At 46.0% G+C, this 22,804-nt stretch overlaps 1 protein-coding gene across 5 annotated transcripts in view; it reads right to left on the reverse strand.

The window, feature by feature from the left end:
* CAB39L (calcium binding protein 39 like) overlaps positions 1–22,804 on the reverse strand; it is a 698,257-nt gene that overhangs the window by 204,369 nt on the left and 471,084 nt on the right. The window lies entirely within an intron of this gene.

A 22,804-nucleotide genomic window follows, 5' to 3' on the forward strand; every position in this document is an offset into this window, starting at 1 on the left:
CCTTGCATAAACTGAATACCTTGGACTTACACATTCGTTTTTTTTTTCACTTAAGCCCCACAAACACTTCTGACAAGCCTGGACTAAAGGCACCTTCACACATGAGGTTTTACACTTTTTCCGACCCAGGTATAATTAAAGTAGTTTTTCGCCATACAAGGACACAAGGGCAGAGACTGCTGGTAACTGTTTCAATGAGGCACAGCCTTCCGTCTCACAAGCATCATGTACATGTTTCTCTGGGAAACACCAGCTAGACTTCAGAAAGCACCCCCAGCCAGCAACCCCCAGCCTTCAGACAGCACCCCCCAGCCTCAGACATCACCTCCTAGCCCTCAGAAAGCACCACCAGCCTTCCGAAAGCACCCCACAGCCTCAGACAGCACCCCCCCAGCCTTCAGACAGAACCCCCCAGCCAGCACCTCCTAGCAAGCACCTCCCAGCCCACAACAGCCTTAAACAACCAAGTGGAGGCCGAAGGCCTCACACACAAGACTGTTGGTGCCTCGCTGAGGATGTAATGTTCAAACAGCCCTGCCCACCAAACATGCCCAACCTTACAGCTGCCCACACCGAGACAGAAGTTTCAACCCGCACCCAACACAGGGCAAATAAAGGATGCATTGAATATGAGTGCATCAAACAGAATGACAGGGCTTACTAGCCATGCCATGTGCCACGGGCTCGCGGAAGCATCCGCTGCAGCCCCTAGTCAGACCCACCGGAAGGTGCAAACTTATTACTGGCCCCTCTGACCACACTCTGCCACAAAGCCATCCCGCGCTCTGAAAGGCACACTTTGGACCACCGAAAGTTCCGCCATTCCCCCCTTCTAGGAAATATATTGTGAGCTGCGCACGGCTAATTAACAGTCCTGATAAATTCACGTATTTCCGTATAGGTGGGTGGGTGGAAGGGCTGAGTCGAGGGCAGGGTATCAGAGGGCCTTGAAGTGAGGCCTCCACTCAGCCCTCCGGCCTCGTCCGCTTCGCCCCAGCGCCAATATTTGCCTCTTCCGTTTGCTCTGGGCCCATGGAGACACAGCCGTGGACGGCGGACGCTGTGTTAGACAAGCATTGATACCTCCCGGGAGGAGTGCGCGCAGGGAAAATGAGAGAAGGGACGGAGTTACTTCAGAATTCTAGCTAAGGCTGGGAAGGAGTGCAGCCGCCACACCCAAGATAAAACCGCGGCTTTCATAGCGCTTAACAACCACTTCAGCATCCAGCCGCATGTCAAATCGAATATTGTGCAACTCAGTTAAGTTGTTTTATTAAAATCAGAAAGATGAAAGCCGAGCCGCCCCTGCCGGTGGTGAGAAGCGCACCTCTCTCCCGCACACACATAGGCCTCTTTCTCACACACGCACATCTCTTACCCAGCTCTCACACACACCTCAATCATACACACCCATACACTTCTCATACACACACCACTCTCTCGCACACACACACCCCACTCTCTCGCACACACTACAACTCTTACCACTCTCGCATACACACATACAACTCTCGCACACACGCATACACCTGTTTCTCTTTCTCTCTCCCCCTCCCCACTTATCTGAAGCGCAGTAGCTGCTAAACCCAGTAAACTATGTGTATAAGGGCGTATGATGTTTGTTGCTGTGTCAATAATAATCGCCGCCGTGAGACTGCAGTTGCATCTCTATGGAGGTGGCAATGGGGATACTCAGTTTCTGAAATCCCTTTTTCCGAGGGCTCGGCGTGTAATAATGCCTCCGTGGGAGAAGGGTCAGTGCTCCGCAGGTCACAGTGAGGCCCCGGGTTCAAATCCAACCCCCCCCCCGATTGTGATAAACAATAATGTCATTTTAAGTGTAACAAATCTTCATGTTGTGCAAATAATCCGTGCCTTAAGAACATTTCCGTGTTTAGAACATTTCCAAACTTACTGCAAGCCCCACAGTCAAAAGAAATTATCATAGTGTTACAAGAGAGCCGGCAAGGTAGCTCAGTCGGGGAGCGCCTGCTGCAGCGGTCTTTGTGTAAACTACGTGTCAACATTGTGAAGCGGGGCAGGTGTGTCCAAGCCTTCCCTCCTTCTGAGGTCAAACCAGCTCCTCGCTAAGATGGGTAATACTATATTGTGAGCTGCACACGGCTAATTAACAGTCCTGATAAATTCACGTATTTCCGTATAGGTGGGTGGGTGGAAGGGCTGAGTCGAGGGCAGGGTCTCAGAGGGCCTTGAAGTGAGGCCTCCACTCAGCCCTCCGGCCTCGTCCGCTTCGCACCAGTGCCAATATTTGCCTCTTCCGTTTGCTCTGGGCCCATGGAGACACAGCCGTGGACGGCGGACGCTGTGTTAGACAAGCATTGATACCTCCCGGGAGGAGGGCGCGCAGGGAACATGAGAGAAGGGACGGAGTTACTTCAGAATTCTAGCCATGGCCGGGAAGGAGTGCAGCCGCCACACCCAAGATAAAACCGCAGCTTTCATAGCGCTTAACAACCACTTCAGCATCCAGCCGCATGTCAAATCGAATATTGTGCAACTCAGTTAAGTTGTTTTATTAAAATCAGAAAGATGAAAGGCCGAGCCGCCCCTGCGGGTGGTGACAAGCGCACCTCTCTCCCGAACACGCATAGGCCTCTTTCTCACACATTGTTGCCTTTGCCTTACTTTGTGTTGCTTTCTTTCAAGTCTTGTCGTAGATTCTCTTGTGTTCCTGACGGAGCCGCCCCTGCCGGTGGTGACAAGCGCACCTCTCTCCCGCACACGCATAGGCCTCTTTCTCACACATTGTTGCCTTTGCCTTACTTTGCCATGTGTTGCTTTCTTTCAAGTCTTGTCGTAGGTTCTCTTGTATTCCTGACGACAACAACAAAAAAAAAAAATGGCAGCCGCAAACATCCGAAATTTTCGGATTCGGGGGCGTGTTCTTTGGTTCTTAGTGACGGATGACGTCACAGTCGAAAGGACAGCAAAAAAACGCCCCCGAATCCGAAAGAGACGGGGCTTGAACTGAGTGACGCCCCTCTCCTCCAATGGCTGGCCTCCATTTAGGAAGCCAGCCAATGGAGGAGAGAGGCGGGTTCAAGCCCCCTTACTAAATAACATAAAATCTCCTCCCGGAGATTGCGCAAGCGCAGCCTTTCGGTCCTCGACCTAAAAAGAAAAGAATTAAATAATGTGAACTTTTTTTTTTCACCACTGCCTTTGCTGGGTAGCCGAGTAGCGGGACCGCGCCATCTTCCTGAGCTTCACAAGGGGGAGTTGTGGTCACTACTAAATGCGCATGACGGTTTGGCCGGCTGTTTTAGGGCTGCCAAACCGTAATGCGCACTTAGTATTTCTCCACCCAGCTGTGTTGTACAGCCGGGTGGAGAAACGCCACAGGCTCCCAGCATCTGTCTGAGCGCTGAACTACATCACTAGGACCAATCCCAGCCGTTCTCCCATGCTGGGACTAGCATTCCCAGCATGAGAGAAGTGCTGGTATTGGCATTTGGTAACCTGTGCAGTGTCCACCAGTCTGGGGATGGGAAAAGGAGGAAGACGGAGCGGCGCAGCGTCAGATCTAAATCGTTTTTTTTATGCATATAATTTTTTATGTATTTATGTACTACCCGCCCCCATTGCCGTGTTTCCTCCTTTTCCTGCCTGCATATCTCCCCTCAGCGGGCCCTGCATACTGTTCTCATTTCCATCAGCCAAACTCTATTTGTTTCCTCATTAGTCTGTGCTCTCCTTTTTACCTATCTGACCATCTGGGCTTTTTTAGGTTTTGCACTTGCGCTGAGCTTGCAAAATCTCTTGTAAATAAAACATTGGCACACCAATAGGTTTTGACTATGCGCGATCAATTGGTTTTGTCAGTGTTTTATGTTTTTTACATGTTGACCAGCAGCAAGAACTGTTATGCAACATGGCTTAAAGACAAAAAAGCATACGCTTTTAGCGTGGCTAGCACTGCCCATGTCATAGCGTTTTTTGTTTTACTCTAAGCCCTGTTGCACAGCAGCTTGTGCTGCTGCGCAATATGTAAAAAAAGAAAAAGCATTGGTAAAGCAAATAATCCCTGCATAGACGAAGCCTATTGGCTTTGCCAATGCTTCCTCACTATTGCAATGCCTATCTCTTCCATAGGATAACCTAGTGTTACCGTATTGCACTTAATAAGTGATAACTTAAGTTATAAAAATTGCGTTTGCACTTAAACGAATTGTAATTTAAAATCCTCCTTAATGGTAAAGTCAGATTTCAAATCACAATTCTGAAAATACCACTTTTAGAAAGTTGGCATTTTCTTATCCTAACCATTTAGTGCCTGCTGCTATGGTCCAGGGGCACATTGCTGTGAACAGCTTATCTGCTGGGCTTTGTGTATTTCTCCCAGGCAGTGAGACAAAAGGGGACTAGGTGTTGTCAGGATAGTTGGGGCAGAGCTCTTCCCTGCCTCACCTACATTTCAAACGGCCGCCTCCAGCATACATACAGATACTTGACACAGTCTTTTGTAACCGCTGATTATTTGGGGCTTTTAAAAGGGGGGGCAAGAACATTCCAGAACCAGATGTGGGGGTAGTGTAGGGAGACCCCCTACTTCAAAGGTTGGCACCAGGTATAACTAGACGACTTCCTGAACCACTCATCAGATCACTTCTGGACCTAGGGAAGACTCAGAACTGCCCTGCTGCCAGTGGAAGGAAGCCTGGAACTCCTTACTAAACACAGGGCGACCAGAGTGACTGCAGGGGCTAGCTGGCTGGCCTCCCTGTGAGCTACAGAGACATAAGCTCCAGAGACCTGTTGTGCATCTGTCCAGCTGACCAGATTTGCAACTAGACCTGCCTGAGCCTCGCTGGTTTCCGGTAGTGTGAGTTCCTGATCCCCAAGAGGTGCTTCCCCAGATACTGGACCCTTGGCTGTCCTTAGAGTGCATTCCTCTGTAAAGAAAGGTGAAATACTGAAGTTTTAGGCTCTTCGTGACTGTGAACGAGCACATACGCACTGAGACTGCCACTTTCGACAATTGCTAATGAGAAGCTCTGGTGAACCAGGCTCTTCACGCTACAGCAACCACCAGTAATGACCGATACACAAGACCTGCCCTTAGCGCTACAGCAACGACAGCCCGCTGAGAATCCCACAACTCCCAATGCAAAGCTCCAGCAAGAGCTATTGATGACACCTGACCGGATATTCACGCCACAATGATGACCAACCGTGACGCCAGGCCTGATCTTCGAGCTACTGCAATGACGACCTGCGACACTCTACCTAATCCTTGCAGCCTCCCCCTCCACCGTGATCTGGACTCCTTGGACCAGACTTTGAGAAGGACCGTTTTTAGTAGGACAAACCTGGTCCATGTATATGGCACGTGCTTAGTCAGCCTGAACTTGTGACTTCCCCTGATCTAGCACAACCAAATGACCACGTGTATCACGCTGTGCTTTTAGGTGCTATTTAAAACTTTGTAATTGCATATCTCCGGTTCTTCTGATTGGATTTTTGTTCTCTTTGTGCACTGTCCTACTTCAGACCAGGGTATTCAAAAATACCTTAGCAGTTATGTATAAAAAGTTGTTGCATGGAGCAAAAGCAATATATAAATCTCAGAACTGCGAAAGACTTACCCATGTGGAGGACATTCTTGGCAAGATTAGATGTAGAGATTATGGTCTACCCCCGAGCTAATCAAGCAGCTGCAAATCCAATATATCTGGCGTTGGCCTCCAGCCTTCTGGCTATTCTTCTCTTGTAGTGTCATGGTTTTTGTAAATCTTTATTGTTCAAGAGCTGCTGAGCCCTTAACAAACTAAAAGAAAACTCTATTGGCTAAAGGCAAAAATGTTTTAAATCTAAAAAAGGCACTCCCTGGCACTGGAGGAACTACTTTGCTTATGGATGTGCTCCTTGTGACAGGGAAGCATGCCATAAGTCATAGTGAAATCAGCCAATAGGCAAAAGGGCTGACGCATTGCCCCTTAATGTAGGCTGGAGTGGGTGGAAGAAAATTGAGAATGACACAACTAATGAATCAAGTCAGGCTGAAAATCCCTATAAGTAAATATGTTATACACATCATTTTAGTAAAATCAAAAGTTCTTGGTAACGCAGACCTAAAAAACACAATTAGTCTGGCATTGGCTGTTAGCTTCTTGCCTTTGAGAACGAGTTCAAGAAAGATGCAAATCAAGTAAGAAAGGAAGAAAAAAAACAAAGAGAAATAAACAAAGAAAGATATAATGGAAGAAAGAACAGGGTTGCAAAGTTAGAGAACACAGATAACTTATATTCAGAATTCATGTGAACTGAAGGCTAGAAAGAAGGAAGGAAAAAGAAGGAAAGAAGGAAAAATGAAAGAAGGGAACAAAAAAGAAGCGAAAAAAGGAATAGAAAATGACAGAAAAAGAAGGAAAGAAGGAAAAAGCAAAAAACAACGAAGGAAAGAATAAATGGAACGGAAAAGGAGGGAAAAAGAAGGAAAGGAGGGAAAAGACGAAAAAAGGATGGGAAAGTAAAAGAAAAAGAAAGAGATGAAAGAAAGAACGAAGGAAAGAAAGAGGGAATGAAACGTAGAAGGAACAAATAAATAAAGAAGGAAAGATAGAAGGAAAATAAGAAGGAACAAAAGAAGGAAATAAAAGGAATAAGGAAAAAAGAAAAAGGAAGAAAGTAAGAAAGTAGGAAAGAAAATAGAAGGGAAGAAGGAAGGCAAGAGGAAGAAGACAAGACAGACAGAAAAATTTTGAGTATTATCCCTGGACGCCAGTAGGTTGTGCCGTTTGGCTCCTTGATGGCGGAGGTGTCCACACCAGAAGTGACGTGCGCTGTACCTATATATTTTTGCGACTTTCCATGCCAATAGTGCAGAGCCACGATGAGAAGTGTCCACTGGTGCAGAAAAAACTAAGGCCCTCTGTAGGGTGTCCCTGATACTAAAATCGGCCTGATAGAGTCTCTAACAGATAAGGTAGTACTGAAGGATAGTAACTTGTTTCTTGGACAGAGACTCATGGCTCCTTACCTTACAATAGATACACCAGAAATGCCTTTCCCGGAGGTGGATTTGCAAAGCCAATTTTTAATCCAAAAGTCCTGTAGAACCGAACAGGTGAAGTGCCCATTGCAACATACCTCATTGACCATATAGCAGTGCTTGGTAAACGTGTGCAAGGATGCCCACGTTGCTGCCTGACAGATATCCGGGACAGAAACTCTGCAGCTAAAGCAGCGGTTGCAGCATTAGCTCTGGTGGAATGAGCAAACTCCCAAGGGGTTGTTCTAGGCAACTGTGTAGCAGATCTTGATGCAGAGCACTATCCATCTAGAGCTGGTACGTTTCTGTACATTGTTCCCATTGTTAGCTCCTACGTACCCCACAAAGAGTTCATCATTCTCCCAGAAGTCTTTTGTACAGTCTCGGTAGAACGACAACACTCTTTTTGGATCCAGACAGTAGGGTCTCTCTTCTTCTTTAGAGGGATGAGGCAGAACAAAGAGAGTAGGCAGGGTGATGTTTTGGCCTACATGGAAGGGAGTCACAATCTTCGGAAAAAGGCATGTGTCCGAAGAAGCAACTTTTCTGGGTAAAAGGTAGTGTATGGAGGGTGTACCGAGAGCACCTGTAATTCGCTGACCCTCCTAGCTGATGTTATGCGTACTAAAAATACAGTTTAGATGGTCAAGGGCCTCAGAGGGCAATTGTGCAAAGGCTCAAATAGTGCACATATAAAAAATGTCAGAACCAGGTTCCGATCCCACTGGGACATACTGAATGACTTGGAGAAACATGTTGCAATCCTTTAAGAAACCTAGCCAAAACAGGGGTCTTAAACAACAAAAGTTAGTTAGGCAACTGAAAAAAGCCGAAATGGTTGAAAGATAACCTTTAATTGTGCCCAGAGCAAAGCCCAGCTGGCTAAAGAGAGAGCAAATAGAAGAACCTGGGATAAAGGTTAAGGGAGGGGGTCAATGTTGTGGGAATCGCACCTGGTCACAAACTTATCCCAGCAGCAGATGTATACCAACTAGGTGAAGAGAAACCTGGCTGCCAGAATAATGCAACAGATTTTAGAAGGAAAGTCAAAAGCTGTCAACTATTGCCTTCAATCTCCACGCATGAAGGTGAAAGGTACGCAGGTTCAGGTGCGGAACCCTCCCCTGCTACTGCGACCGTAGATCCTCTTGAAGGGGCAGCTAGCTCAGAGGACCGATTGTCAAGCTCAACATCTCGGGATACCAGACTCTCTGTGCCCAATCTGGAGCCACAAGAATAACTTTGGTCTGGTCATTCTTGATCTTATTGGTATTGGCAGACAAGTGTACAGGAGGCCAAAGCTCTACTCCAGATGAAAATCGCCTCCGAGCGAGAGTAGACATGGAAACTACAGCACACAGAACTGCTGAAATTGTGCATTCTCGGAGGTGGAGAACAGATCTAACCAAGGCTATCACAATTGCTGAAAGAGTCCTTGCACCACCTCCGATGGAGATGCCATTCGTGATCTGCTAGGGATATTCAACTGAGTTCGTCCACCCTGTCGTTCAGAGTTCACCAGGTTTTGAACCACCAGGAAAATGTCCTGGTGTTCCAGCCATGTCAAGAGACATACAGCCTCTTGAAAAGGGTCTACAAACCCACCCCATCCTCTTTGTTGCAGTACCACATTGCAGCGTTGTTATCCGTGAACACCTGTACCAGTTTTCCCTTGCTCGAAGGAAGAAAGGCTTTTAATGCCAAGCGAATCACCCGTATCTCCAAAAGACTGATGTGGAACCCAGACTCCGCCAGAGACCAGAGTCCTCTGATCTTCACCTCTCTAAGATGGCCACCCCATCCCAGAAGCTTCCTCAGACCCCTCCCATTCTTCTTCCTCTCTAGGTCTATTAATAGAAAAAGGCACTGGCTCCACTCCAAGAAGCATGGACTTGTTTGGCGTCAGAATCGACAATGCCCATCTGCATCCATGTCGGAGTAGGGAATGAGGATGGCCATGGGTGTTGGTACTGCAGCGGGTATCGAGGAAGGTCTAGGTCTTCCCGACTGCCAGCTTTATATCCAGCAAGGGATCCATGGGGCCCGACAGCCATCGAGAGCAAACCTGTTAACGGTGATCCAGTAGGGGCCCATCCTGAACCCAGGGGGACTAAAGGCCCTCCAGAGGCGCCCAAGTATGAGGTGCATGGCCTCATAAAATTCTTTGAGCTGTGCAGCGGTCGCTCTGACTCTCGGAAAGTTGAGGAAGTGCTGAGCGGACCTTGACTCAGGCTCTGCTGCTGAAAAGGGAGGTCTGGTGTGCCGACGCTCCTGTGCCTCATCAGACAACTTTGACAGGTATGGTTTAGTCGAAAACTTCTTCAACTTCTTAGATTTTTTTAATGTATTTGGGACATACCTGATAACTTGGATTGCAACATCGATCCCCGGGTGAGGCTACACGAATGATCCTGGGACCTTCTGCGCAACCAAGATCTTGAGCGTCAAGGAGTGGACAGACGCCAGGCGGGGAGGACCTTGAGGGATTGCTCATATGGCATGGCAGTCCTCACAGGTCTTTGGAGTTGTGGCCACGCTCCAAAACCACAAACCCACCTAGTGGGGGTCTGTAACAGACATCTGCCTGTGACAGGCTCCACATGGTTTGAAACCAGCCATTTTCCTGGGTGACATCCTTCACACAAGGAGAGAAAAACTCTCAAAAAGAGTTAACAAAGTCACAAAAAGCCAATAAAAAAATGACTGAGGCTAGCTCAGACCAGATGAACGCTATCTGGCACTGAAAGAAAAGAACTGACATCAGCATGCCAGGGTGGCACCCATATAACTACTGCGCACTTTACTTCTGGCACAGATGACACGACGCACAGCCAAACAACACCACATACCACCGCACAGGGTTACCGCAACTCTGGCTTCTAAATCTTTACATTTTATCTATAGGCCACTACCAAGAGGCAAGCCACAATTTTAAACTGTTTGTACCTTATCTGTATCCTATTTATTGTGAGCATATTTTGTAAGAGTTTTGTTCCATCAATAAAGGATAATATTGAGCCATATTTCCATGGGTTCGATTGGATCAGTTGTCCTCAGGAAGTTTTCATGCAGCGGCTTGGTATCGGCATACGCATTGTGCCTTTTCTTGCAAAATGCACATGACTTCATCACACTATGTCAACACTTGCTTTTTTAGGAGGTGGGGTAAGCAGCATGTAAGTCCCGGACTAGCCACAGTGCAGTGCAGAGTCCTACAAGAGCCATCAATGGGTGAGTGCTGGAGCATTCTTCACCCGGTATATAGTCAGGCACAGTAAAACGCAGATTGAGGCATACACAGTAAAGAAGCAGACACAACATCAGGGTCAGCAAGCGCATGTAGTTGGTGAGAATCAACACTGAGCAAGTTCCAGACAGGCCTGCAGCACACTCTCTCATCAGCAGTCAAAGTAAAAAAGTACTTTATTCGGTTAAAAGAAACAATAACCATAAAAGCGACAAGATAAGAATTCATTTACAGTGAATATTACAGCAAACTTCATCAGAGGCGAAGGAAGCACAATTTTTACTAAAAACATTTAAAAATCATCCAAACATATCGATTTTCGCAATTTAAAAACATGCTTAAAAAATTCTGATAATGATGCAACAATAAAAACAGTGTCCATTCTTTGTCATTCTAAAAATGCTGGGCGGCATCTATTTAAATTCATATCTTTAAGTGCAGGGCAATAAATTTTTCTACGAGGCAAAGTATAAAATTTACAAAAAAATAAAACATGGATATCCGATTCCAGAGACAGTTCATCACATGGGCACATACATAATTCATTTGACCAAGAGTTCATTTCTGGGAATGTCAGTAACCTAAAAAGTATATAAAGTCTAAAACGTGTTAAAAGGAATCTATCACGGTTCGACATGGGGAGGCTTAAGTATGGCTGTAATTTTTCTCCAGTTTAAATCAGCTGGTGTGCGCAGACCATCTTTTTCTTAATTTCATCTGACAGTCTTTTTTCCCTTAGGTATTCCATACACATTTTTTTCAATGATTTTCTCGATATGTGTACCATTGTCAGTGGGTCCTCGTAATATTGTAAACAGTCAATTTCTGTCAGGAAGGTCTTAACATAATTTAACCACTTAAAATCACTCACATGATCAAGTTTTAACACATCCTGGAGTATGGCACGGTTTACAACACACTCGTTTACAGTCCATACCCTGTGCCACAGGAGGATGGGCTGTGTTCTAATTATATCAGAGATATATGGCTGCCCCAACTCCACGTGGCAAATAGTGGTTGCAATACTTTCGGCTATGGACAAAATGTGCCGCATAAACTTGTTCTCCACTAACTGAATCGATTTTATGTTGGAATACCCCCACAATCCTGATCCATACAAAGCCACAGATAGACACGTTGCATTATAAATAGTTAAAATTTCTCTTATTGGTTTCTTTCCCAGTTTGTTTTATAAAACTCTTTAAGGCCATTATTGTCTTTGAGAACAAAAGAGTTCTCGCTTTTATTGCACTTGCCCAGGAACCACTCTCATGAACCAGGATGCCTAAATAAGGAAAAGTGGACGTATTTTCTAAGGGAGAATTATTTATAAACATCGTTTTCATTTGTTTATTTGTTCGTGGTCCACAATTCATGTAGAAAGTTTTGCTGCAGTAAATAATTAAATCCAGGCTGAGCATAAAGTTATTGAAGGAAGTTAACAGTTTTTGCAGGGCCATGGGGGTACGGGCCATTAAAACAGCATCGTCTGCATACAAGAGCGCAGGGATAGATCTTCTACCCACCATGGGCATATCCCTGCACTCTTGCAGGAGACGAGCCTCTAGACCATTTATGTAGATCAAGAATAAGAAAGGTGCCAGGACGCACCCCTGGCGTACACCACACCCTATTCCAAATGATCTACTACATTCCCCCCCTTTTCCGTAGCGAACAGTAGCCCCTGAATACAACTCCCTCAGAAACCGAATAATCGGTTCTTCCACCTCCAGCCTTTGCAGCAAATCCCATAGTTTATTGTGGGATACACAATCAAAAGCCGATGTAAGGTCGACGAACGTAAAATATAAACGCTCCCTTTTTATCGTTATGTATTTCTGCTGAACTATAAATAAATTTAAGCCCTGCTCAATGGTTCCTATACCCTTTTGGAATCCAAATTGAAGATCACTTACTACCCCGTTGTCCTCAGCCCAATATTGTAATTTTTCTAAAATAACTCTACCAAGGATCTTTATCGATGAGTCAAGTAGGGATATTGGCCTATAACATGCACAGTTTTGTCTATCTCCCTTCTTGTAGATAGGGACAATGATCAATGTATACCATGACGGACTCAGATCACTTGCTAAGGCTGCATTACAAAGCTGTACCAGAATGGGACCCCAGATGTCACTATTTGCTTTATACAGGTCCGCTGGGATCCCATCTGGACCTGCAGCCTTTCCACCCTTTGTGGCTTTTATACTCCTTAAAACTTCGGGGAGAGTTACCACCAAATTTTGTACATCATCCCCTTTCTCGTACACTCTGTTTGATTCTCTTTCGGGAGTTTCTTCTAAAGTCATATAAAGAGTAGAAAAATGTGCAACCCACTCATCTTCATTTATCGCAATTTCAATGCGAGCTTTGGTATTATCACAAAGGAGGGGGCATTTACCACCCTCCAAAAAGCAGATATATCTTTAGATTCTGAGGTTGCATATAACTCTTCCCAGACCATTTCCTTTATGGCATTCTTTCTATTGGTCAGTGCCAAGTTATAAAATTTTCTTAAATCTCTTATTAAAGAGAGATCCCGGGGCACCCGATGTATCGCATGTTTGAGCTCAGTCAGGGCCTTGGTACATTCCGTATTAAACCATCTTCTGTTATTTTTGCACCCATTCCTTAACTCCACCCTCAGATTCTCCTTAATAGTAGAAGCTATAATGTAGAAGTGTTCTATTATATGTTCACTCATGGAATCTTCATCCAGGCAAACTCTAAAGCTATCTGAGCAGGCATTCATCAACTTAGCTAAGAACTCATCCGGGACCACCTTACTCCACTTGAGTGTATACCCATTTTGCCTACCCAGCGTCACGTCCTGGGCTTCATGGGTAGGGGGCAGATCTTTTTGCCATATCACAAATGGAGTATCCATCTCAAGGATTTGTGGGAAATGATCGCTCATTGGTGAATCCAAAATCTTATATCCAATTAATTTAAGGCCATAGCTATTTGAACAGATAATAAAATCAATGGTGGTTGATGCTCCCCTGCCAATAAAGGTCGGGGCAAATGATGTTGGTTGATGGGCCACTTCATTTGCATATCCCAGATCATAATTAAATAATATCTCATTTAACAGATCCCCAAACAGAGTATGATCAAAATGTGTGAGATTAATGTCTTGCTCTAACATTAAACCACAAATGCCTTTTTTACCCTTTTTACATAGTGGACAATTAAAATACCCCCCCACCCCCAACAATATCATTACTTCCTTCCCCTTGCTATCTATTTCACACTGTAAATCATTACTTAACATTTTCAATATGTCCTGTATCGTACTACTTGGAATATTATTGTAGAAATTTATGATAAGGACACTAGCTCCCCTCCTAGTGTCAATTACCATTTTATGATAAAAATTACATTTAGAGTAAAATCGTACCCTCTCATATGACAAACGATTTGAGAGGAACGTAATTAAGCCACCCTTAGGTCTCCCATAAGCTCCCCCCACTGCGGGCGTACAATAAGTTTTATAACCGTTCATATGTATGGGATCGACGGTCCAAGTTTCCTGTAAGGCCACAACATCATGATTATCTATAACAGTTTCCCAAGAAGGATTGGTCATTTTCTGTCTTAGGCCTGCGACGTTCCAAAACATCAAGCTACAGGTTTCTTTATTCTTATTTACTACTACCAAATCAGTGACAGCGTTTCCCATTTCCTTCCCATTTTCTTCTAAATTACTTTTACCATGGGCTTTTTTAGGTACAGGGAATTGACCACCCTTACTCTTATGTCCTGCTCCATTTTTACATATATTAGTCTCCTTCTCCAGGTTTAAACTTCTTACAGTAGTATCGGACACATCCTGTCGGGAACTACTGTCGATAGAGTTTGGGGGAGTACATAAAGAAGGGATGCACTGGGGGACCATTTCACACTCTCTAAATTACTGAACCGATTGTAGCAAGGGATCAAAGGTGGAACAAATTGTGGACCCATCCATTCTGCCCTATGCTGCTGTCAAGAATGAGGGGTTCTCCCGGCCCTTCGTTGCACTAAGGTCCATCCATCGTCTCCCCCCGCTCCCCAACTATTTGGGTTGGAATTCCTATACATTTCATGCCCCCTCCCTCCCCTGGGGTAGTTTGAATCCCTAGTCCAGCTCCATCTATTGTCCGTTTGCTCTACTGAGATATAGAAATAGGACAGATGTCTGGCCACAATTGATGATTCGTAATTTCTTAGTTCCCGTGAACAAATATAATCCACCGTGTCAGGGTCTTCAAAGGTTACAACCACACAGTCCCCATGAGATCTTTTTCTATTGTGCACCACCCAGGGAACCCTCCGAACCATAAGGATGTTACTTCTTATTGCTGGTGGTAAAGGGTGGTTAGAATTTAACCAATGTGACACCTTATTTCTCAGTGCCCAGTAGGGTTCTGTGATTTGAGTAGGCCGTTCTGGAACCCCAGTCAGGACCACCACGTAGGGGCATGCTTCTGGTGGTAAATTGATGCTTCTACGTTTTTCGCCCCTGTCTGGCTGAGATTTATCGGGATTATGAATGGGTACAATAGGATCAACCGGTTTATCTGTGGTTGCTATGATTGCAGGGGTAGGTGTTGCACAAGCTATACTTGTTTCTGAAGAAATTGGTTTTAATAAGGGGGTTTTAGGTGCTGCTTTTTTCCCTCCCGCTGCACTTTTTTTTTATATTTGTGGTTTATTAGCCGGCAAAATTGCTGGTGTTACTCTTTTTGCCTGACCAATATACTGTGCTTTTATATCTTTCTGCAATTCCTTAAGTTGGGTTTCTATCCCATGGAGCCTTTCTTCTAGAGGAGTAAGGATTTAATTAGGGTCGTAAGGGTACATATTAATGGATCTTCCCTTTCTCCTGTTTTACCTAGACTATTAGATGTGGAACAATTAGAAAAGATATCAGATAGTGTATCGTCTAGGGTAGTATCCTCAAAAATAGTCATGGCCGTGGTTTTACACCCAGCCTCTTCTTTCCCAGACACCTCCCCAGTAGTTCCCATCACTTTCTCTTTACTACCGGCCTCACTAGTCCCGTCTACATTTGGTGCTTTTGCCTTCTTGGAAGGACGAATATTCTTATCAATGTGCTTATGTTTTGGGATTGCCCCCTCCCTTTTCCCTCTTATTTGAGTATTACTACTATCATCCTGGGTGTCTAATAGTGTTATGATCACAACATTCCCTGAGGGTGCCAAGGCCTGGGAGTCTTGAGAGATTAAGTCTTGGAGAGCAGGCTGAGTATAGGCAATATCATGAACCTCCACACATGTCTGGATGGCAGTAGATTTATTTGAGGTATTTTCAGGGCTTCGTGCTGAGCAATGTGACCCATAGACGACCTCTTAGCAAATGCCAGATCTTGTGATACCCTTCTCTCTCCATAAGCACAATTCCTTGATCTATCAAGGTATTTGTGCGTACGACGCCGCTTCTGGCCCCGACATAGTGAATGCTACACCACCGAATTATGTCTGTTATACCCAAAATAGAGAGAAGAAGAAAGGGGGTGGTTTAGCTATCATCTACCACTGCTCTTTCAGAGGGTCTTTTCAACAGGGGCCCACAGGTCCAGATGAGACTCTTCTTTTTAATTTTACCCTATCTGACCATCATACCCTCAGAGGCTGCCTAGTCTATAGGCCTCCTGGGACAAAAGCCCCATTCTTCGTAGCCCTGAGTAAGTTAACAGAAGCTGCGGCCTGTGCACAAGCCTTTACTTTACTAGGCGATTTCAATTTTCACCTAGAATCTGACTCGGATCCAGACACTCGCGATCTTACTAACCTATTGCAGGGGGTGGATTTGAAGCAATTGGTCTGTGGTCCAACCCACAAGGCAGGGCATACCCTGGACGGTATTTTCTCAAATCACCCGAGCCTTAATGTTTTATCTGTCCAGCCTATTCCCTGGTCAGACCACTCAGCAGTCTATTTTAATGTTACCTTAGCTCCCCCCGGAAGACCATCTAGATCCAGATCCACTCCAAGGCAGGTTAGGAAATGGAACAACATAAAACGAGAGGCGCTGGATGGTGTATTAAAGTCGTCCCTGGTGCCTCTCTCAGGAAATACGGAAGAAGCAACCTTGGCCTATACTAGTTGGCTTGAGGCAGCATGTCTACAACTGGCTCCCCCTAAAACCTCTTTTTCCACACGTTCAAACCCATCCGCCCCTTGGTTCTCCGAAGAGATTAGGGACCACAAAATTTTGTGTAAAAAAAGGGAAAGAATCCTGCGGACAACCTTTAGTGAGTCCGACAAGAAAATTCTTAACATCGAGCAAAGAGCCTACAAAGAGAGGATACAGCAGGCAAAACAAGCCTTTTTTACGAAGAAGATCAAAGAAGCCAGCAATGCCCCGAAGAAGCTCTTTCGAACGGTGTCTTCCTTGGCAGTCCCCAAGGCCATAGAGGTACCCCCCAGTCTCCTACTTTGCGAGAAGCTGGCCACATTTTTCCGTGAAAAAGTTGAAAAAATATTTTCCCCTCTAGACAGTCAAATAATAATTTCTCCGGAACCCCCTACTATCAACTCGGAGTTAGACAGCGGTCCGGAAAAACTCCTACAATTCACCCAAATCAGTGAGAAAGAGGTAGTGAGCCGACTTCAGAAGATAAAATCGGGCTCCCCTCACGATCCCTGCCCTGTTGCTATCGCTAAACTAGTCCCGGTCACTATTGCAGCCGGACTCACTTCCCTCTTTAATCTTATGCTGGACAGGGGGGAATTTCCCGCAAAATGGAAATGAGCCTCCATTCTACCCCTCCTAAAAAAAAAAAAACCTGGACATAGCCGAGTTGAACAACTACCGGCCTATTGCCAGACTGCCCCTTCCAGCTACAATTATGGAAGGCTCTCTAAACACGCAGCTAAGCGCATTCTTGAGAACAGGAGAACATCTAGACCCATGCCAACATGGTTTCCGTGCAGAACATAGCACGGAATCCGCCCTAATTAAGTCGGTGGAAGACATTAGAAGAGTGTTGGACGGAGGAGGAAGAGCCGCCCTGATCCTGTTGGATCTTTCCGCGGCCTTCGACACGGTCCATCACAAGTTGTTGGTGGACCGGTTGAGGGCCTATGGAGTTCAAGGAAAGGCTTTGAAGATCCTGCAGGCCTTCCTCTCCAACAGGACTCAGACGGTGGCACTGGGGGACTTTGAATCACGCCCTTTTATGCTTCCTTGTGGAGTGCCCCAGGGCTCCTCCTTGAGCCCGACCCTTTTTAATGTCTATGTTTCCACCCTAGCCCCGATAATTCGATCCTTTAGTTTTAACCTCACAGCTTATGCGGATGATACGCAGATAGTGGTGTCACTTCTGCCGGGTGAAATAGATAGCACTGCGGACAGGTTCAAAGGCTGCATGCGAGAAGTGGGTAATTGGATGGCACAAAACTGTCTTAAGCTCAACTCGTCAAAGACAGAAGTGCTACTCTTTGGCTCCAAAGACAACTTCTGGTCCCCGAGATGGTGGCCTGAAGAAATGGGAACTCTCCCCTCCCCAGTGACTAAGGTGAAAAATGTAGGCATCCTGGTGGATGATTCATTATCCTTCAAACCTCAGATCAACGCACTTGCCTCATCCACGTACTTTATCCTCAAAACAATTAGGAAAGTGCTGCCATTTTTGGAGGTAGAGCATAGAAAAACAGTGGTCACCGGTCTAGTCCTATCTCGGTTAGACTACTGTAACAGCCTTATGCTGAACGCCCAACAGGGCGTACTAAATAAGCTCCAGATCCTACAGAATGCAGCCACTCGCCTGATAACATACACCCCCAAGTTTGCATCGGTGGCCCAGGACCTGGTGAAACTACACTGGCGGCCAGTTCGGAAACGAATAACTTTCAAGGTACTCTGTGTAGTCTTTAAAGCATTACACGATCTCGGCCCGAGATGCATGAAGCTCCTATTCTATTGGCATGCGCCGGCTAGAACCTTAAGATCAGGGCAGCAGGTGCTGGTATCAGTCCCCAGAGTCAAGAAAGCAAGATGGGGGGGTAGGAGTTTTTCCTTAGGTGCAGCAGTAGCCTGGAATAAACTACCCCTCAACATTAGACAGTTGCCCGACCTGTTATCTTTCACAAGAGCACTGAAGACGTGGCTCTTCACCCATTAAAGCTCCTTACCCTCACACACTTGTGCAATCTTGCTAGCGCCAGGACACCTCCAGGTAACAGTGCGCTCTAGAAATGTTAGAAATAAATAAAATAAATAAATGAAGCCATCTAGTGTTCACGTCAACTTTTTTCCTCCCGCTGCAGCCTTACTTCTTGTTTCGTGTGTCATATATGAAAGCTAGGGATATCAAGGTTTACAGTGTATGACAGAGCGATTCTGTTCAATCACTATGATATGTTCCCAGTACAGTTAATGAGAAAGGATCCTCAAAACGGGCTCACAGATCAGAGGTAGCAAGTAATCACTTAATCAGTATCAATGAATCCAAATAATGGATAGACAATAATAGATAAAGCGGTAGCTTACAGTTTCGTAGTCCTCAGATATACCAACGACTAGGGTCTCTGGCCCAGCCCAGTCTCCTCAGGCCTCTGAGGGTCTCAGAGGGCCCGCCCTTTGCCCGGGCTTAGCCCGGCTGCTCCCGCGCGCGACTCGCGGGGCGAGAGGCGTTCCTCTCTTTTCAGGCGCCTCCGGGCGCAAAGGTGGCGTCAGGGACGCGACTTGGCCGCCGGGGCACCTGGGAGGTGTAGTTTCGGCCCCCCGGTGGCTGCAGGCGATGTTGCGGCGTTTAGAACACAGCCGTTCCCCTCACGGCGTCTCCCTGGAGCTGGTGGCACAAGGAACTGAAGCCGTTGCCCTCACGGCAGGGTAAGTAACAATATAAGCGTCCCAAAGAGCGCTCGGCGCTCCTCTCTTTTCAGGCGCCTCCGGGCGCAAAGGTGGCGTCAGGGACGCGACTTGGCCGCCGGGGCACCTGGGAGGTGTAGTTTCGGCCCCCCGGTGGCTGCAGGCGATGTTGCGGCGTTTAGAACACAGCCGTTCCCCTCACGGCATCTCCCTGGAGCTGGTGGCACAAGGAACTGAAGCCGTTGCCCTCACTGCAGGGTAAGTAACAATATAAGTGTCCCAAAGAGCGCTCGGCGCTCCTCTCTTTTCAGGCGCCTCCGGGCGCAAAGGTGGCGTCAGGGACGCGACTTGGCCGCCGGGCACCTGGGAGGTGTAGTTTCGGCCCCCCGGTGGCTGCAGGCGATGTTGCGGCGTTTAGAACACAGCCGTTCCCCTCACGGCGTCTCCCTGGAGCTGGTGGCACAAGGAACTGAAGCCGTTGCCCTCACGGCAGGGTAAGTAACAATATAAGCGTCATATCAGCAGTCATTATAAAAACACTGGGGGGGGCCTTCAGGTGGACTGTAAATCTACTCAGGCTACAGCACAGTATGTAGGATAATCATCTTAACAGTTGCAATTCTTCCCATCCATAATATGAGGAGCTGTAACCAATTGTTCAGATCTTTCTCCATGTTTCTAAACAATGAGATGAACAGCCCTATATAGCTTTCACGAACAACTCACAAAGACTCAGGAACTTCCTCCATGTCACCAGCTGTTCCGCGCTACCTTGGGAGCGCTACGCGTGTGGGTAGGTTGACGAGCCCTGGCTGCGCAGACTAGAGGTACTGTACCTCATTGTGCTGCCCACGGGAACAGACTGCGGGGCCCACTAGGGACACCCTTAGGGTCACCACACTACTGCAGGACCTCCTGGCCTGCCCCCTTACTGACCCAGAGAGGTTGTATCTTTTAATTTTTTGTCGCTTTTCATCACTGTGTAGTACTGAGCACCTGAGGTCCTGAAGAATTGCCATTTGGGCAAGAAACATGTCGACCTGACCAGAGGGTTCGAGGTAGTCCACTGTGCCCCTTACAGTCTCTATCTCCCCTCCCACTCTTTTAATCAAGGGAGTCAGCCACGTGAATAAAGGTCTTTGTGTACTGACCCACCTTTTTTAACCACCACCCCCTCATGACTACACCTTCACTTGACCCCTCACACGCACTCAACCATTGGCTGGAACAAAAGAACTCCAACAAAGAGCGCCTGTTAGGCGCCCGTTAGACATTGCAGCGCCAGTCTGACGAGGAGCAGTAGGCCAATGATGAAGCATGACATCTAGCTCACTGGGTGTGTGAGGCCTTCTAGTTCCGACAAGGGAACAACCTCTTCCCTGCCTATGCTCTCCTCCTTACTATACACTCACACTTACTTGTCTATCCCCCGAGGAACTTTGTACCTTTTGTTGTACTTCCTCCATGTCTGCCATGGACAGCATGATAGCCAAGATTACAGAGTTCTGCATGTGTGCTGTGAAACGTGAGATTCCAGCATAGCTTTTTAACTTCTGTATGAGTCATGCGAAAGATACCTTAGACTGTTCTATATTATATAATGCACAACAACTGTAAATAATTCAATCTTATGTTCCTATCTTTGCAAAATTAGACCCACTTAATTTGGGGGATTCCCTAATGTTTACTGTCAGCAGTTCCATAACAATTGCAACCAACAAGGGTGAGATTGGGCAGACTGTGACAAATTCTGAGTGTGTGAACTCAGAGTTCCTCTGCCAACAGCAAACTGAAACTTGCCGTCTGAGATAGAAATGTGGGGAAAACATGGAAGGGGAGAGAGTGAGAGAAAGATATACATACTCATCTGGACTTGTGCTCTGAAACCACAGCGACTCTCTCAGGGGATAGCATCTCAAAGACAGTTGTTGATGGAACATTTAAAATTGACCCAGTGGTATAACAAGAGGGAATATGTAAGTGCAAGTCTTAGATAATTGAAAATATGCAGACACACAAGCAGTAGGATTGCTGGGCTCAGCAGTGTTTTTAGCTTTGCTAAGCATATGTCAACCTAGAACCAGCTGATCACCCTAGAATGCTGCTCACAATCCCAAGATCTGAACTGTGAGGGGTAAACTTTAAAAACTAGGTACAGACAAAGACCAACAAGATGCAAGGGATTAGATTTACAGAGGGACCTGTATTAAATGAAAATAAAGGTGACAGAACAAAGTATGTGAACCAACTAGTACATAAGGGAAAAGGCCAATACAACTAGTGGCTTGTTGCCAGGCACGATGCATGGATCCCCTTAGATCTTATGTAGGACTCTACCACCAACGACCTGGCATGACCTCAACCCCGCTAGTAACTAATGGGAGGGTCTGAGGGTAATGATCTAGTGTTCCAGATATTCTGAGTTTCCAGTGATCTGCCTTCCTCTTCTGCGAGCACCCCTAACAGGTAGCGTGGTATTCCTGTCCCAAGTCTTAATCCTGATACCCTGTCTTACACCCCTCTCCAAGTAAAAGTTATCAGACAGCTGATCATTCACAAGATTCTAGCCAATTGGTAGCTAAAATTTAACAAAATCATCTTCATCCTAACTACTTCCCAGACTTATCTTCTCAAATACAATGGACAGCAATGGGAATTCAAAACAATCAAAAGCCTTTTGAGCATCGACCTATAAAGTCCTCCGGGTTGAACATGTTCTTAATCTTGTGGCTCTGTGTGATTTCAAGCATAAAGTTTCTTTTTAATGTTACATATACATTTTCCAGTGCTCCATTTCATACTACTAGACTTAGGAAGGTGAAGGAGCCAGTTGATTAGATATAAACAGTTATTACAGCATTAGTGTTGTCGCGTCTAGACTATTGCAACAGCCTGCTTTTGAATGCTCAACAGGGACTTCTTAATAAAATGCAGGAGTTGCAAAATGCGGCAGCCAGACTGCTGACGGGCTTACCAAAGTATGCCTCCATCTCCGCCGAAATTGTCAAATTACATTGGCTGCCAGTACAGAAGCGGATCTCTTTTAAAGCCTTATGTTTGGTCTTCAAGGCCTCGGGCCGGCCTGCCTGAAGCAGTACTTTCAATGGTATCTTCCTCCCAGACCCTTGAGGTCAGCTGGGCAGCGCTTGGTCAAAGTTCCTCGTATAAAGAAGGCACGGTGGGGAGGCAGGAGCTTTGTTTTGGAGGCAACAAAGGCATGGAATGCCTTGCCCTTTGCCTTGAGGAACATGACAGATCTGATGACCTTTAGGAGAGGCATTAAAACCTGGCTGTTTACACATTAACCTGATTCTGGCCTGATCCTCTAGGAGTTTTCATCTAGCGCCAGGACACCTTCGGGTAACAGCGCGCTGTATAAATGCAATAAATAAATAAATAAATATACAGCCAAAAGAGATCAAACTTAATCAAAGTCTTATATAAACCTACTGAAGTTAAGCAGGATTTACTATAAAATGTACCAACTGCGTTAGGTATGGAAAAGTGGGTGCACTTTTTATTTTATTTGCATAATGTAGATGAACACGACCATAGTGGAGTACTGTGGGGGGAGGTCCATGATAGGCTGTATCCTATAACAGAAAACATCTGACCGTTAACGTTTTAGCTGTATTTACTAGGAACAGTCAATATGCCCTATGACAGCAGAATGAGACACAAGTTTGCAGCCTAGGAAGCACTTCGGTTCAAGTGCCACATTGGTA

Source organism: Lissotriton helveticus, chromosome 8 (assembly GCF_964261635.1).
Source record: "Lissotriton helveticus chromosome 8, aLisHel1.1, whole genome shotgun sequence".
In the NCBI taxonomy this organism is placed as follows: domain Eukaryota; kingdom Metazoa; phylum Chordata; class Amphibia; order Caudata; family Salamandridae; genus Lissotriton; species Lissotriton helveticus.